We start from the raw sequence: 19,558 nt of genomic DNA, 5'->3' as shown, positions 1-19,558 counted from the left end.
TCAATAATACTGAATCTAAGACACACAATCGTATTGTGCTCTTTGCCTTCCCATCCAACTTCTTCCATTCTTCATTGGACACTCCCATTGGTTTAGTACCCGGATCTACTGTGATCCACTAATCTTTATCCACCAACAAATCCTCCATCTTGAGTTTCAACAATTCAAATCTCTGACCATTAAATTTCTCGATCTCTATCTTTCCACCACTTACCATCTTCTTTCACCACTCGAATCAATCCCGCAGATCTCCCACTGAACACGGTCTATTACAGGCCTGAGCGAAAACCATCAGCAACAAAGGCATCCCCTTGAAGCCAAAACAACTTCGATACAAAATGTAGGTTTTAACCCCGTATAGAAATTACTTGCATACAAATTTTAAGAAAAAAAAATAAACAATGTGAGAGCATAACACATAAAACACATATACACAAAGATTTTCCCCTAGATCCAAAAACCGGGACTAGCAACTTCATATTTCATTATGTTCCTTTCAATGTTACAATACATATTTATACACGCTGAAGCATCCAATACCATGGATCGAAAACCATCGCGCCCAAAACCATGTTCGAAAATCATGCACAAAACCATAGGTAGGTCCTCCCACCTAATATAGGGTCCAAAAAAAAATTCCTCAAGGCACTGCCATGGACCCCCTATAGGGGGGCTACCCAGCTCCCTCAAACCCCCCGTTGCACAATCGACGCAATGAAGGGGTGTCTCCGCCCCTCGCCCACCCCCCCTTCCCAATTTACTAGGGTAGCTAGTCGTGGAAAGAATATAACACAACCCAACAACCTCAAGGTGTTGTCATGTTGCCTCTTTTTGGACATTGTTGTTGATTGCACAAAACCTAGCCAACCCAATGGAGACACAAAGGCTGAAATCCCATGATCAAATCCATGAGAATCCTCTAGCTATAAGGAAAAGGGAGTTTTTAACTCATGCATTGCAGATTCAAAACCTGAACTAGTGAGATTTCATCGAAAGCCCACCTAAACAATGATCTATGCACAAGAAAGACTCATCCAAACGAAGTAGTAAAGGTTGAAATTAATAATTTTGCATGAAATTATGTAACTACTTAGATGATTTTATGAAAAATAAACAAGTTTACTTTTCACTGAAATACAAAAATTATTAACAAGAGATAAGCAACATAATGGACACAGAGATAAAAACACAACACAAAAATTTACACAATTATTTTTCTCGAGAAACCCAACAAGAAGAAACATGTCTCCTTGACATGGTATTTTATTGATCTTAAGCAAGTGGATCAAATACAAGGAAATCTGTTCAACCGATAACACACTTGTTTTCCTATCCTTCTGAGGTTTGTTGTTCTTTGTTCTTCCATGATTTGTATTTCTCTCTGGCCTAGGGATGGTGTCAATGACTCTTTCAATTTGATGTATCTGCCAAAAATGTTCCCAAACTACAAATTTTTTCTGTGGTGGTTTGTTGTTATTTTATTTTACCCAATTCCTACTAATATTTTTTGGGGAGGCTTGCTTGACTATTCCCTTTCCATCTTGCTATATGTTTCTTGCTTGGAGATGTTGGTTGTTTCATTTTTATGTATCGGCAAAAATTGTTCCCAAATGCTACGAGGCTTTTGCTTGGAAATGCTGGTTGTTTCATTTCGATTTATCTGCCAAAAATGTTCCCAAATGGTTCGTGGTTCTTGCTTGGAGAGGCTGGTTGTTTCATTTTGATGTGTCCACCAGAAATGTTCCCAAATTTTGAGTGTTTCTTTCTAGGAGATGCTAGTTGTGTGTTATGACATTTTTAAGTTGTTTTTCTTTATCCTTATATTTGAAAGCCATAAAAGGAAAGAAGAATGGAATGGTTTATGATTGTTCAATTAATTAGCAGCCAGTGGAATAGATTAGGAATAGACAACTAATTTTTTCAATTATATATAACTGAAAAACATGTTGAGTATTAAGAAATAGATAATTGCTCTTCTAAGTGTAAACAATGTTGCAAAAGTGGTGTTTATGCATTGAAGTGTCAAGCTTTCCAAATCCAGGTCAAACAGTTGTGAAAATTTTCCTTTACAATATGGAAATAAATCATTTTCTCCATGGAAAGAGAGAAGTGCCTCGAAGGATGACAAACAATATAGCATACTACATTACCCTTGTTGAAGGGCTAAAAGAGGCAAAAGAACATGATGTCAATGATATTGAAGTCTTGACCAACTGAGAGCTTATATGTAATCAGATGAAAGACATCTATCAGGTTTAGAAGAAAAATTTAAAACCCTTATAGGAAAACAATAAATTGGAGTTGTCAATTTCAATCTTTTACCATCAATCCCTCTGTAGACATTCAAAGGATGTCTAGTGATATAATGTCTAGAGCATTGTTAAGTGCATATTTTGTTTCCAATTTGATATAGGATCACCACCCACTATAACATAAATCATTGATCAACATTAAGATAGGTCCCTAGTATGCGAATGGGTTGTTGTTATCATTTTTATTAGGTCTATCATGGCATGTTTATTTCACTAAATAAGAACATGTTAATGTATTAATTTTCCCCAAATTGCAACGATTACAGTTTTTTGTATGGTGACAAATTTATGGACAGATGTAATATATTCCATGTATATGGACAAATGTATTTTGAGAAAAGTAACTGATTCATGGTCTTGTGATTTCCATTAATAAATTATGGTGTTGTCTAACTAAGTTTTATCTTTTAGATTTTTGGTTAAAATCTTGTGAAATATTTTTTAAGTCAAATCATTATTTAATTTGTATCTGTCTCAAAATGTCAATAAAACAATTTTGGCCTTTGCTTCTAATGAGGGAGTAGACTGATTAACAAAGAAGCTTCTGACACAAGTCTTGTTACTCGTTGATACTTTATTTTTTCAATAATCGAAAGAAAAATTGCAGACTCTGTCCCATTTCCCATTACCTTGAAATCTATACTGAATTTATGCAAAATGATTAATTATTTGTAATATGCCCAACATCATATGTTTTGGGTTGTTATGCCTAGTTGTATCTGGGTGTAACATCATGAACCGATATCATGACAGAGGTATAACTCTTAAATGTTCTCATGGTATTGTTTCTTTTTGGAATAATAATCAAAATTCTACTCTTGAAAGGGATGTTTTTCTCATCCTTTTAAAGAGCATATGCTAATATGTAATTACATCAAAATAGCCTTCTCTAGATGACAATAAAGTGAGGGGGGATATTTTTCAGTTGTTTTGGGTTCCCGTGCATCACTACACAAAGATGTGGAGCATGGTAATACCTATAGTTGTTCAATTTCAACTCAATTTTGGATCAAAGTGGTTACAATATGATTAGTTATGACACACATGTTTTTCTTTGAAATTTTTTTGAACCTGTATTGGTGCATTGCATAATGTTATCGTTATTGGTGGTTGGACAATCTTTTCCATGTTGACTTTTGTTCACAACTGTTTTTTACTATTAATGGTGTAACATTAGATGTGATTGTATTGTTAAGTACTTGTAATGGGTTTTGATGTATTGTAATTGAATCCCTTGGTGCCAATAATAGGTTACCACATACCACCAGGCTAGTGTATACTAAGCTATCAATTAGGCTTACATTCTCACTGTGGTTTTCCCCACTACATAGAAAAAGCTCAAAAGGGATGAGACCAAGTCCAAGTCGGAGATGAGCGTGACAGAATAGATATCCCTCAAACCTGAGATTTAAGTTTAAGGAATATTGCTCACTCTATGTGGTCACTGTTTGCAGCCCCTCTGGGCATGTTTCTTAAAGCACTCCTGGAAAAATTAACACCAGGCCACAGAACAACTAATAAAATTGTGAGTCTTATTCAACTTTCATTTTGTATCTGTTAAGGAAAATGATCAACTTTTACTACAATCAAAGACGAGGCCACACCCAAACTGATAAACTTGTCAATCTAATCAAACATTCACTTTCTGCCCCAAAATCTCACCAAGTGTACAATTCATATCGAAGAAAACTAAGAAGTCTCATATCATGTGGACATGTGAGTCAAATTTCTTTTCGAATGTGGACATCCGATTCCACATTTTAAAGAACCACTTACAATGGGCACTCTTAAAATTGACCATCAAATCCTTTCACACAAAGTCACATTCACATTTGCATGGGTCAACCAATAAAAGTTCTAACTTCTATCCAATCCTTATCACTTCTCAATCAAAAAGGTCATCCAACTAGAAGAAAATTATGTTAGCACATCTCTCTCTCTCTCTATTTATTTATCTATCTTTCTATCTATCTATATGTGTATGCATATGTATGTATGAAAAGTGTTATTTCCTATTCATTTGGTTCGTTGGGCAAGAGTAGGTCACTATTCCATGTAATATAAGGAAGAAATAGGCCACTTGACATAGATTGTTGCCACAGGTGCGACTTTAGAAATAAAATTTGCTAATGGGAAAATTTTGGGTCTGAAAAATACTAAAAAAATTGACCCCAACAACACCCTTCAATACAACCTACAATGATCTGTGGTACAGGTCTGAGATTCTCCTTATGCTGTGCTAACAATCATCATGTGGTCTTGTCACAACTTCATTGACTATTACAACAAATGTCTCCTTGTTAACATATAGTTGGTTGGAGATTGTCTTACAAAGTTCACTTTTCGTGCAAGCTGCTTTCTCTATACCTAGCTTAATGAGTTGAGTATTTCTCTCACAGTTGGTTATTCATTTGTCAAAACAGGGCCAAAAACTGTCTACCAAGTGTACTCTGTTAAATGTTGACTTCATGCTTGGAATATCTCAAGAAAAACAACACAAATGTCTTTCCATTTGACCTATGACTTGTCCTCCAATCTATTGCTATAACTATTTTGCTACATACAAATAGATTAGAACTCATGGACATAGCTCAGTCAAGCCCTCATAATTTTCATCGTCTAGATCTTGTATCCCTTCCCTTACCTTAAGGCTTCTAGGGTTTCATCCAAGTGTCATGCAATATGCCTTGCAAATGCCAAAGTGGAAAGTTTATGGGAAGATCAAATGAGGAATGATGCCTTATCAATCAAATCAAACTAGATGAGTGTCATCACCATGCACAACAATGCATCCACCTCTGCTGGAGAAATGTCCAAGATCTCTGAAACTTCCATAATCAGTTTGTAACCAAAGGCCTTGATGTGCTTCTCTAAATTTGTAAATAGGAATTTGATAACTATGCTTGTGAATGGTAAGGGTTGAACCTCAGCCTTCAGTTAGTCCACTGAGTGACAAAATCAAACTTTTTCAAAACATTATATCCATCTCCCTAATCACTAGGACATCGTTATTGTTCAGGAGTCCTTAAAATACAATAATAACTCTCAGAACCAACCCCATGAAAACTAAGGTGTAACAACTCTCAAACAATATTTTTGTCTTATAATTACAAGCAATTTTGGATCATTTCTTCTTTATGTGACAGTCTCATGCAAGCACCGATTGATACAATAAAGTAAATCTACCACAGTGACAATTTATAGAATGATTTCTAGATTTTGTTACTTATGGTCACGTCTCACGCTTTTTTTGTTGTTGATCTATGCGAATTTTCAGTTTTTTTTCAAATTTTGCAGTGAATATATTTTTCTTCAATCAAAGCAAAATCAATGACCAGGATTAGAGAAACACTAAAAATTGTGATTGTGACCAAAAAGGCAATAGATACATTGCCAAGGGTAACATAATTTTTCACCAAATATGTGGTGGCCAAAGGTCAGGATCAGACTTTGCCTTAATACCAAATTAAATGAACCAATCTGATTCATAAACTGAATATCCAAAATAATGGAATAATATAAAAGTATCCATCTGGATTACAATATTATATTGAATAAAATATGAGAGATGATAAAATTGCAATATATATATATATATATATATATATATATATATATATAGATATATATATATATATATATCTATATCTATATATATATATATAGATATATATCTATATATATATATATAAAAGTAGATGCCTTTTCACTAGGAGGCGTGTTCTTTAGTTCAAATGTCTCTTCATTAATTATTAAATATTGTTATTATTTATTGGCAATTCTATATGTGTGTGTGTGTGTGTGCGTGTGCGTATAGTCTCCAATGGCCACAAAAATTTATCCCTATACAATATGTAATACTGGGTCTTTGAAAATGTGGTCCTCTGAAAAATGAAAGTTCCTATTTCCAGGGGTTTGACTAGATTTGACCAACTTTGACTGGATTTGAGTGGGGCCTAAAACATTTTGAATTCCACAAAATTGGAACCCCATGCTCATCTCTCTAATGTATTTTCAAATCCACTTTTAGATTTCAATAAAGACTATTTTTTAAAAATATAAATCCTCAAGGATTGTGAATCTTGAAAATCTTGGAATGCCCATATGAAGAACTCAATACCAAGTAACAAAAATTGTCATCTGCTGCACCCAAAATAGTATAATAAAGAATTTTAAAATTCCCATCTGATTTTCCCCCAGAGTCCATCTGCAATGCATACTCCAATGTCCGTACTCGACATGTAAATCCAATGCATGAGGAAAACTGCTAAAGACAAAATCTTGGAATGCTTAACTGAAAACCTGTGAAAATGGCATAGCTTTTTCTATCTACCTTAAGCACTAATCTCTGCATACACCCCCAAAACTCATACATTACAACTTTTGAATAGAGTAGAGCTAGAAAAAGGTTCTTTAAGAAGGTACCTATATGACAACGATACTCACAAATCGTCAATGTCGAATAATGGACTCTATAATGTTGAGTGTATCCCATATGATTTTTGTGAACTGTTTATGTGAAACGGAAAAATGTATAATATTGAGTTGACCTTAAATAATATCCATAAACATAGGCTGGAAAGTAACACTTAGATTCATGTAGACAAGTCTGGAGTTAATAGGAACTACAATGCATGTTTATGATCTTTTATAACACTAACAATGGTTTATTTCTTGCAATTGTAGTTGTGGAAATTGTAGTGGTCATCTTGGTTATTCTAAAGCATGGTAGATATTTCCACTCAATATATACTCCATAACATATTCACATTTCTCCAAAAAATCTCCAATTAAATCCCATTACTAGGTCTTTAAATCCAAGGTCTATATTAAATTTTAAACAATGTAAATAACAAAATTTTACATATAATAGCCCTAGTCATTAAAGAAAGACCATTTCAGAACAATAAGCCAAACTTGAAACTTTTTGCAAGGCTCAAAGACAATTTTGCATTTTTTAAGTTTTCATAAGAAACTACAAATGGCTTGAGGATACATAATGTTCCCTTTTTTTGGTGACAACTTCAGAATGCCTAGTATAGTGTATAAAAAGGTGTTTTGCTACTTTTTTCTACTTTATAATCTCAATAAACAAATTTGTTCTTTTATATTCCTCTAATATTTCCCAAGATATTTTTAATCATTGCATATAGAAGATGACTATAATACACTCATTTCAAGCTTATATTAAGTGGACTCTTGGACATTAATTTCTCTCATATAAGTTCTCGTGAGATCATGTAATATCTACTTATATAAATTTTAATTGATAATATTGTCTTCTAGCCCAACCCTTGTACCCGTGGCACCCATAAGACCATGTTCCCAGCGAAAAAGGCGCTACATCGACGGGGGTGGGTGTTAAGGCTCAGTCCTCAGCCCTATCTGGCCCATATGGCCATGACTTTCAGAGTTAAGGAGTCAGAGTGATCTGGATTTAAATAAGAACGCAACAAATTACAGATATGACCATAAATACAGAGATGCAACAGAAATAACACTTCATTTCATTGATGTAAAATACTGAAATATGCTTACAAACAGAAATGGAAATAAATTAGCTTGGGTGATGGTAGCTTATCTCTGAGAAGAGATGTGGCAGCTACATGCCTATGAACTATGTTACAATGAGGCTTTAAGGCCTATTTATTGTTGAGAAATAATGGAAAACCATAAACATCCAAAAACCTAACCCTAGGAGATGAAGCACCAAACTATGGGCCTCGTTTGGGTAAATTGGTACATCAACTTCTCAGGGTCGTAACTTTGGCATACGATCTCCGCTTGATGCACAAAATACCTCGTTAGAAATATATATCTGAGGACTATAACTTTTGAGTGAGTGGGTTTGTGGCCCCTTGTTGCTCTAATTTTTCCCAAAAAAAAGGTCGTTAAGGGCCTCAAAACGACTCCAAAGGTTCACGACCCGAAAAACTACCAAAAATAGTAAATTGTGCTGAAAATAAGGAAACTGAAAAACTGATAGAAACAATGGTGGAGGTCCAAGTGTAATAGGTGGGTGGCCACCAATATCCACCTGGATCATTCCTCCCCCTTAGGAAGCAATGGTCCCCATTGAGTTGAGTTCCTACATGAGATGAGGAAACTTCTATTGAACTTGGTCCCTGGTGAGCCACTTGCCCTCGTGAAGGAGATGGCTTGCTTTGACAACTCGATATAGTTGGATATTTTTTTGTTGGGTGTTCTTAATTTGCGTGTCCATGATTCAATTAGTTGTGGCCTATTCCATGCAGTCTGGGTTTAACTTTGTAGGTGTGAGTTGTTCTACAATGTCTGATGTGTCTAGCAATGGTGGGAAGTACGGTCGAAGGTGGTCCACATTGAACACTGGGTGCAGGCCAAGGAATGGGGGAATGCTAAGCTCAAATGCATTATCTCCCACACCTTGGTAATGGTGTAAGGACCATATTGGAGTGGTCTGAGTTTCTGATAGGTTCCGTTCCTTTTGCAACTGCAACCATACTTTGTCACCCACCTGAAACTTGTGTGGCACCAGATGTTGATCATGTCGCTTCTTGTACTTGGAATTTGATTCTCGGGAATTTCATGTACCTACTGGTGGATATGTTGGATGTGCTCAATGACGTTGTTTTCCTTATCAGTTTCGGACTGGACATGAGCTGAATCTACCTGAGTAGCCGCAAATGGCATGGCCACATCAATGGGACTTAGTGGCTGGAATACCAAGCCCATCGAAAAGGGGTTGTGGCCAGTTGAGTTGTGGAGAGCCCAATCATAGCTATGTTGGATATATGGTATGTTCTCATCCCATGTGCGTGGATTCTTTGAGTTGTACATGTGTAGAATGTGTATGATCATCCCGTTGACGACCTATGTCTGGCCAACAATTTGGGGATGGAAAGTTGTGCACTTAGTGAGCTTGGTGTCCAACATTGACCAAAGACTAGACCAAAATGCACTGAGAAACCTGCTGTCCCGCTATGAGATGATAGATTGTGGGATCCCAAAGTGTACCCACACTCGTTCAAAAGAAGATTTTAGTAGTGGCTTCTGCTATGATATTCTTCTTGTAGGCCGCCATAATGGCCATCTTCGAGAATATATCAACAACCACATAAACATAGTCATTTCCATGCTTAGCAGAAGGAAGGCCCGACATGTAATCCATGGAGATGGATCCCTAAGGTTGACTAGGGGTAGGTAGCGGAGTATAGAGGCCTTTCTTCTTTATGGTTGGTTTGGAAATGACACAGGCAATGCAAGATCTGATGTACTTCCCGACATCCTGTCAAAGATTCGGCCAATAGAAATACTTTTGCAATACTGCCACCATTTTCTCGACTTTGAAATGCCCAGCAGCCCAACTATAGTGTGCTTCCCACATAATCTTGGCACACTCACTTGAAGGAACACAAAGGTGACCCAAGTGGCATAACAGAGCATCTTGGAGGTGAAAATCTGGAACATGCTGACCCTCCAAGGGTGTCTGGTATGTGTGGCTAAATTCTGGGTTGCTTTTGTAGAGAAGTGGTCAATCAAAAGTCTCATTCCCACGAGAGTTGAGCGCGGTGGTTAACGCCATGATCGGTGGTCTGCTGAGGCAATTTGCAACACTATTGGTGCTGCCCTTCTTATACTTGATATTCAAATGGAACTGTTGTAGGTATGTGGACCACTTTTGATGGTGATCATTCTGCAACTTCCTTTGCGTCTGTATGAAATGCAAGGGCCGGTGGTCTGTGTGGATGACCGTTTCATTCCCAAAAATTTAATGCTTCCATTGTCAGAAGGCTTGCACAATGGAATACATCTCTTTGTCATAAGTGGGATACTTATGGACTATGTCTAAAAGTGTCTCACTATGATATACCATTGGATTCCCGTGTTGAGTAAGGACCGCCCTAATACCATAGTCAAAGGTATCTATCTCTACCTCAAATGGTTGTTGCAAGTCTGGTAATGCAAGCATTGGTGCTGAGAAAAGGTGATGTTTCAACTCTGTGAATGCCTTCTATTGAGATTCAGACCAAAAGAATTTTTCTTTAGCTCCTCCCTTGGTGACTTGACTCAAGGGCCAAGTGATATGAGAGAATCCCAACACGAACATGAGGTAGAAATTGGCAAGACTCAGAAAGTTTCGGAGCTCTGTTAGAGTGGTTGGATCTGGCCAATCCCGAATGACTTGGATCTTGGTTGGATCCACATACATCCTCCTTTCATCAATAATGTATCCTAGATATTGAACTTGGGTTATGCCAAAAGTGCATTTCTCCAAATTGGCACATAGCTTGTGTTGCTGTAGTGTTTGGAGAACCTGTCGGATGTGATGGAGGTGCTCTTCCCAACTCTGGCTGAAGATCATGATGTCATCCAAGTATACCACTACAAATGAGTTGGTGAATGGCTACAAGATGTCATCCATCAGTCTCATGAACGTTCCCGGAGCATTCGTCAAATCAAAAGGCATAACCAACCATTCGGAAAGGCCCTCCTTGGATTTGAATGCAGTCATCAACACATTGGAGGGTACAATTGGTACTTGGTGATATCCTAACTTCAAGTTGATCTTGTTGAAATATTTTTCCCCTTTCAGTTGGTCCAGAAGGTCATCAATTCGTGGGATCGAGTACCATTTCCGAACAATGATCTTTTTAAGTGCCCGATAGTCAATACAGAGTCTCCAAGTCCCATCCTTTTTTTGTACCAACATGATAGGGCTCCCATGCGGTGATGAACTCGATCGGATGTGGCCTTTCTGCAACAGTTCCTAAATATGCCTCTTGATTTCGTCGTTCTCCAGAATGGAGCGTTGATAGACTCGTCCATTAGGCAGTGGTGCACCTATGGTCATATCAATGGAGTGCTTGACCTAACAGTGCAAAGGCACCCTTGCGAGGGAGGTGAAGATGTCCTCATAATCTTCCATGACCTTGTCCATCTATTGTTGTCATGGAGAGGGGCCCTGTCTAGAGGTCGTGGCCACTATCTTCTTCTTTCCTTGAGGGCGTATCATCAGGAAAAAAAATTTCCTGGTTTTGGAAATGAGCTTACTCCATTGTTTTGCAGTAACCAAAGAGATGGTAGTAGGCGGTGCTACCTCTAGTATCCTCTACAACTTATTTCCCAAAGTAACAATAACAACACAAGGCCTTGACTCATACACAACATGTTGCTTCCACAAGTATGGTTGGCCTAATAATACATCAGAAACATCAAGGGGAGTAACATTACATAATACGTCATTCGTGAAGGGCTTGATGTTGTATGGAAGGTGACATTGTTGGCTCACGTTAAGATCCCATCCTTGGTGAAGCCACTCGATGGTGTACGGTTGTGGATGTGTTGTGGTCGGTAAGCCCAACCACTTCATGACCTCTACCAAAATGAGGTTCTTTTATCTCCCAATGTCGAAAATGAACTGTAGCAGGGAACCCTCTACCCACATCTGAAAGTGGAAGAGGCGCTCCTCCTCCTCTAGATCTTTGGGTTCCTCCTTCTAGATCTTCGTGGTGGAAATGGTGGCGTTGGGCTCCAAATCGATAATCTACTTTCCTTTGTTATTCCCCTTGTTGTTCTTTGACTCAGAGTTGAAACATGCATCTGATTTCGAAGGCTTTAGCTCGGCCACCAGTGATTGCTTGACTCGACACTCACTTGTGTTGTGAGTGGAGCTCTTATGGAACTCACACCACTTTCTCGTGTCCTTCTTCAGCTTTGTGTTTTTGTTCTTTGCTTGCAGCTTTGGCAGGTTGTCCTAAGCCACCCCACCTTGTCTTTTTCCTTTGTTCAACGGTTTTGGGGCACCTTTCCCTTGCTTCAGATTCTCAGATCCAAAGTCTCGCTTCTTCTGTGTAAACTTTTGCTCGATCTTTACAACGTATCGGTATGTCATGCCAAGCGAGGAGACGCCTAGGAACTCCATCTCATCCTGGATGTACCTATGTAGGAAGCTGTGGTATTTGAGCATCAAATTCTACTTCGAGTCCTTGATAGCCAACTTTGTTTGAAGGGTATGAAAAATATTGGTAAAATCCGGCACATAAAAGTCCCTACCCTGCCGCAACATGGTCCACTTTATGTATTGATCCTCATAGCTTCTAACAAGGTAGTACTGCTCCTTGATGGCATCCTAGAATAAATGCCAAGTGGGTGCAGATGAAAACAGTGATGTCATACTTTCATCCTTCTGCTCACGGTAGGTTTCCCACTAGTCCTTGACATGGGGGCAGCTTTGAGAAGAGCGAAAGTAATATTTTCCTGGCCAGAAAAGTCTTGAACAAAAAAATACCCTTCTAGAAAATTTAACCATCTATCTAAATTGTATACATCTATCTGACCCTCAAATATGGGAATGTCAAAGTTAACTTGTACCTTAAATGGTGTGGCACTTCCAGAGTAGCTGTTGGAAGTAGATGTGTCGCCCCTGGTAGTTGCTGAAGGATCTGGGCAAAGTTGTCCATCATCGCGTTCCTTTGTCACTTGAGGGCCACTTAGAGCAAGATTTTGATAGGATCTCTTGCCCCCTCATATTTATTTTCATCCGCCATGGGAGGCCGTCGGGATTTGCGAGGTTAGCCTTGCAAAGGTTCGACCAGTTCAAGCCCTAACTCCTTATATCCCGACCTTGTTGGGGACATGAAAAACGAAACAGAGAAAGAACAGACCGCTCTGATACCACTGATCCATATTTAAACAGGAACGCAACAAATTACAAGTATGACCATAAATATAGATATGCAATAGAAATAACACTTCATTTCATTGATGTAAAGTACTGAAATATGCTTACAAACAAAAATGGAAATTAACTAGCTTGAGTGATGGTAGCTTATCTCTGAGAAAAGATGTGGCAGCTACATGCCTCTGGATTGTGTTACAATGAGGCTTGAAGGTCTATTTATTGTTGAGAAACAATGGAAAACCCTAAACATCCAAAAACCTAACCCTAGGACATGAAGTGCCAAACTATGGGCCCCGTTTGGGTAAATTGGTACATTAACTTCCTAGGGTCGTAACTTTGGCATACGATCTGTGTTTGACGCGCACAATACCTCATTAGAAATATCTATCCGAGGAATATAACTTTTGAGTGATAATGGACCCATTTCGCTCCCATTTTTCCCAAAAATTGTCGTTTAGGGTCTCAAAACAGCTTCGAAAGTTCAGGACCCGAAAGACTGCCAAAAATAGTAAATTGTGCTAAAAATAAAGAAATTGAAATCCTAAAAGAAACAATGGTGGAGGTCCAAGTGGAATAGGTGGGTGGCCACCAATATCCACCTGGATCACGAAAGGCATTTAAACTGTTCAACAAATTGCACCCAAAACGACGCAAATCTCACTGTCATTGGGCGAAAATGTCACTTGGTAGTGTTGGAAAAATTGCAATTCATATAACAGTTAGCAAGAGAGTGCAGTTTGTAGAGCAATTAGCAGAAAAGCTTCTCTAGATCATAACTTCTTCAATTTTTTTCAAAATTGAGCACAATAAGAGCCCAACTTAATGTTTTTACTGTTCTGGAGCCATTAGAGCATAATTTTTACATTCTTAGCATTATTGATCCATGTAAACACAAATTTGAGTACTTAATGAAAGATGCCCAACATTGAAACTTGGACCAGGAGATGTAGCCCAGGAGAGGGGTGAACTCCTTTATCATTTTGTTGTCTTTTGTTTCTGATATGGTATATTTGTCTTTGTTTTTGTTTTTTAACTGAGTTTTATAATCATTATTTTATGTGCTTTTTCAAATTGATCCATTGTCTAAAATACATAAAATTTTACTTGCGAATTTTCCCATCACCTTCAAGTTTGTATAACAGATCATTTTTTGTATTAGAGCTCAAGTTTATTTTGAAGGTTTGATTTTGTTTGTAAGTGTTTTCTTATGCTTACAAGGTTTAATCTCAAAAGAGGAGAAGGAGAGCTTGTGGAGTGAAGGTAGAAAATTGTTTCAAGGAGAACACATATATCTCAAGCTTCAACAATCATGGCACATGAAGAAGGACATGAAGAGATGTCTGAAGCTAAGGCAACTTTCAGAAAATCTTTCTTTAAAATGTCTGAAATGGTGAAAGTTATTTATGAGGAGAGGAACTCAAGGTTTCAAGGAGAAAGCTTGAAACCTCCAAAAGGAAATAGAGACAAACCTCCAAAATGGAATTGAGGGAATGGTCACAAGCCAACGCTTTCACCTCCATCCTCATCCTCATCTTCTTCTACTTCTACCCCTTCACAAACACCTCCAAATTTTCCAAAGGGACATCGTAAAAATCCTTTGTTAAAGCTTGACCTAAAGTTTGAATTCCCTATGTACAATGAAGAGGTAAACACTGAGAAATTAGATAATTGTGTTTTTCAGATTGAAGTGTATTGCAAGATACAAAGAATCAAGGATGATGCAACCAAAATTCAGCTTGCTTCTATTAGGTTGGAAAGTGTAGCACTTATTTGGTGGGAGGTCAAAAATCAAGACATGAATAAAAGTCGTAATGTTTTATCCTCTTGGAATGATTTTTTGTTGTAATAAGAAGACATTTTTATCCATTAACATACATGAAAAAAGCTATAATGGAATGGCAAAACTTTTGACAAGCTAAGGGCCAAAATCTACAAATTTGTACTCAAGAATTTAGGAAAAGACCTTTGGTTTTGGGTATAGATTTATCCTCTCAAGACACTCTACTGAAATACATTGGAATTTTACATAGTTATTTGAGACACATAATTCTCATGTTTAACCGTAAAAATCTAGATGAAGTTTGTGTACAAGCAACTCATTTAGAAGTAAGAGGGAAGAATGCTTCTGAAGAAACTAGTGAGAAGTCATTTAATTCTAGAGACAAAGGAACAACGAAGTTCAAAGGAAAGGATAAAAATAATGCTTTAGTGAAGAAAGAGGGAGAAAAACTCACATGTAAATAGTGTTCCAAAGAAGGTCGTGATGAAGGCCAATGTTGGAAACTTTCTCCTAAGATGAGACCCAAAAATTATAATAACAAGGAGAAAGAAAAGACTACTACAACAACTCAACAAGATATAGGATCTGATTCTGGAGATGAAACAAAAATCATAGCCATGGGATTGAAAGTTAGGGATTCTATTGAAAGTACCTGTTCTTCTAGAAAACCCATTGAAACTCAAAATGAAAGAGAAAGAATATAGATTTTCCATATTAGAGTCATTAAAAAACATAACAAAGTAGATACTTTGTTTGATAGTGGATCACAAGCACACCTTATTTCAGAAGGCATTCTCAAGAAACTAAATTTGGAAACTATTCCTCATCCTAAACCTTATCCTTTGGGTTGGGTATGTGACTGTTGGACACCTAATCCTAAATGGGTTAGTGTGGAAGCTGAATAGACTAAGTAGTTGAAGAGACCTTGGGATGTGAAACCCAATGGTCACATATTGTACTATAAATGTATATCTCTTGTTAATAAAAATTGTACTCTCCTGATTATCTTTCATATTGTCCTTGCTGTCCATGTGTGTTTAACATGGTATCAGAGCCAGTACGTTCATAATCTGCTCAATCTTTTGTGAGCCACTTGTTTTTGTGTGGCCTGTGTAAACCTACGCATCGATTATACGCTGGTTGTATATGTAAGATGGTGATGGCACATATATTTTGAAGATCGATTATATGCTGGTGTATATGTGCGTTGGACTGATAACCTATGGTGCAGTGACAACATGTGCGTTGATCCTCTCCGACGAGTTCCATGCTGTATGCATTTTTTGCGCTGAATGAGTTTTAAAGACCGTAAACTATGCTTTGTCAATGATGTGTTGAATTATTTTGAAGGCCTTAAATGCAGTATGAATTCCATTAAAAAAAATACGCAAGGTCGCAAGTCTGAGATCTTTTCCTCTGTAACTTTTCTGGCATTATGTGTCATTTACTGTTGTGCAATCATTCTCCTTTGTAATGTATAGCTCAGTATTCAAATGCTAACTCTTTTGAAATGTATACCTCGACTTTGATGATCCAGACATCTACACAGTAGCCTAAATTATCACCATTTGTACCTCGCTTATACCTCTACCGGTTCACTCTACTATTCTTAGCCATCAGTTATGACATTTAGAACTAATCGTTCTCTCTGAACGGGTCAGAAACGGTTCACAACTCGGAAACGTCCTCTCTACATTCATATAGCTGTCGGTTCTGCGATTCTAAGTGTAACGCACATTCCAGCTATCTGAAAATAGAGGCTTGGGTATTTTTAAAACCTGTCAACTCTGCAGAACTTGTTTGCCATTGATTTCTTTGTTGAACCTGCCTCTGCCAGCGCTGCACATCTGTCCATACTGTCAATTTTTTATAGCGCTGTCATTTCCTGTTTTAGCGCTGAGCCCTGACCGTGCCACTGCAGAGATACACCACCATCGATGAAGGTCAGAAGTTTTCCAGCTCCTGGTATGCGTTATTGAATGGTATTAACGATGTGGTATTGAATACATCTACAGTTGAATGCGTTTCCATTTGAACGTTGTACATATCTATTGAACCATATTAACATTGCATTTCTATTTGAATGCATTTGAATATTAATGTTGCGTTTTGCAATGTACCTTCTCTTTCAATCTCTATCAAATCTCTACAAAATATCTCCTTTCATCGCTCCACGCTTGGCCCCCTTGCTTTTTATATGTTGTATGACATATTGCTGGAGGAATGCACAGAAGAAGACCGCAGTGGAAGACAGCGAATGTTTTGGTTGTTTCTCTGCATACAATATGTTAAAGTTGACCGTGAGATTGTGAAGACCGTGGTATGCTTCATAAGTTGATATATGCATTGATGGATGTTCTATTGCGTGATTTGCGAAGACTGTGTGCCTCTTTTTATAATCCGTGTTTGATTACTCCCACATTGGTCTCTGCAGAAAGTTCCATGTGAATACCATGAAGTATCTATGTTCTGTGGTACATAGATTTTTGAAGACCGTTTATGGTTAATGTTGTGTTAATGGTATGGAGTATTGTAAATTGGCTCTGCATTGAATTTATTTGAAGACTATGGGTTTATACATATTCCTGTGTTGTTGAAGCAATGGCGCCCGTCCAAAATCTGTATATGTGTTGAAGTATACAACGCTCTGCGAATTTTTTTAAAATCATTTAAAATCATTTGAATGGTAAGATTTAGCGGTTTTCAGGCGCTCATTGGTATTCTTTTGATTTGGCTGAGAAGAGTTTTGGTGAATACAAAACTGGTATATGCGTTGAACTGACATATGCGTTGATCTGTAAAATTTCGCTGCTCGACGGAATGTATGCATTCCGCAGACAATAGAATATGTGCTCGTTTGTCTAAGGATGTCTGGTTTTATTTTATAAAAGATATTTGGCCTCTTAGCTTATTTTGTTAGAAGTTGAGAATATATGAATGGTGACTGAAGTAGTAAGAGTGTTGAGAAGAGTCCATGCGTTTCATGTTGAGAATATATGAATGGTGACGAGCACATTCCACACTAAAGAAGCGAAAGTTAAGCCGATACAGAATTATTACGCATGGTATATAGCAGCTCTGCGGTTTTATTTTTTGTTGAACGGGGTCTCGGTTCGCCAGAATCCACAACAGCCGCATAGTCACAAGTTATGTGGAGTCCAGCAAGTGTTGAAGAAGGTGAATAGTATCAATGCGCAGTTTTTTAAATCATTTGAATGGTTTTGTGCAAGACGGTTCGACTTCTGCGAATGGTGTTATGGAAAAGAATTCGGTTTCTCAGGATGGTGTGGATGAGAATGTTATTGGGCTAAGAATCGACGAGGTTTTGGGTTCAAATTGAGAAGTTTAAGAAGGTTTCGGGTTCAAATTGAGAAGTTTAAGAATTCGATTTGTTTGAAGTGGTGTCTGTATTCAGTATCATTAGTAGATAATAATGAATTCAAGATGAAATGGTTAAAGGGATGGTGTTGATGTGAGAAGAAAACCAAGATAAATGGTTGCATAGTGATCCAGAATTCTGCATTCAATATTGAATGATTCTACATGGAGCGAGTAGGCATTGATTGAATTCAAAGATGAGTGAAAGAGGTTGATGAATGCAATATGGTTGTATTGCATATCTAATAAATGAAAAATATTGTTGGCTCTTATATTCTTTAGTTCTTCTACATACGCTCTCTGTGGTGGACTGTTATATGGTTTGAAACCTTGAAGCTGCATTGAAGGGACTGTATGCTATCTCAGAAGTTGAATGAGTGTGGTTTGATGATGATACAAGGACTGTGGTGAAGAGGGAATCTATTCTTCCATTTCCTGGGCAACGTACATCATAAACAAATGTTGAGGTGCCATTTTGGGACTGATAATTGCATATCTACTAATTTGTGTTCGCTGACATTTAATTATCAGGTTCTATCTTCCAATCTGTTCGTTGTTTAATTAAGTTTTTGAATGAGAAAAGTCCATTATGTAGTAGCTATCACATAATGGCCGTTGCATTTAATTTCTGAATTTGCTTATTTGGAGACTGTTACTACATGTGGAAGCATCCAAAACAATGTACAGTGAATGAACTTACGAAAATCACCCACCGTGGAGAACATTGTGGCAAAAATCATTTGCATATCAGGGTTTATCTATTGAGATAATGGCCATACTTGAAGATGCATTAAAGTTATTGAATATCCTAATTCATTCCACTGTTGATGGCATGGTAAAAGTCAACAAAGAAACTATTTTTGACATTCAAACTTATTTGAAAAATGCACAAGAAAAGATCGATTTTTTTCAGCTTCAATCTCAGCTACAACAAGAAGAATTACAGCAGTGGAGTCATCATTCTGAATCTGTTTCTGTTCAGAAAATTGAGACAACCACCCATCGGCAGCAAGTCAATAATGTTACAGTTCATTCAGATAAAGCAGTAAGGTTACATGCAGATGCAGAAACTCAGTCTGCTCTTCCCAAGCCCATCATCAGACCTTGGGAACAGCTTTTCCACAACAAGCACAGAACCGGTATTGGATATGACAAGGACTTGTCCTTTCATATTCCAACTACGCCAAGCCCATTCAGTTTCAAAGTGTTGGATTCATTCATGACAGTTCACCTGCTCCTCATGACAGTTCAGCTTCAGCTGTTCTAGACTCTGCCCCTCGTCCACAGCAACAACAACAACAACAACAACAGATTTTAAAATGCCAACATTGTGATCGAGTTGGCCATTTGAAAGATCACTGTTTTGATCTTCATCCATGTAGGCACTGTCATAAAACTAGTCAATCTTCACACAGATGCTTCAGA

The sequence above is a fragment of the Pinus tabuliformis genome, chromosome 1_2 (genome assembly GCF_031772625.1).
Source record: "Pinus tabuliformis cultivar Carrire ecotype Pingquan chromosome 1_2, CPIR1, whole genome shotgun sequence".
In the NCBI taxonomy this organism is placed as follows: Eukaryota; Viridiplantae; Streptophyta; class Pinopsida; order Pinales; family Pinaceae; genus Pinus; species Pinus tabuliformis.
The sequence above is the reverse complement of the archived record's forward strand: the minus strand, read 5'-3'. Positions refer to the sequence as shown.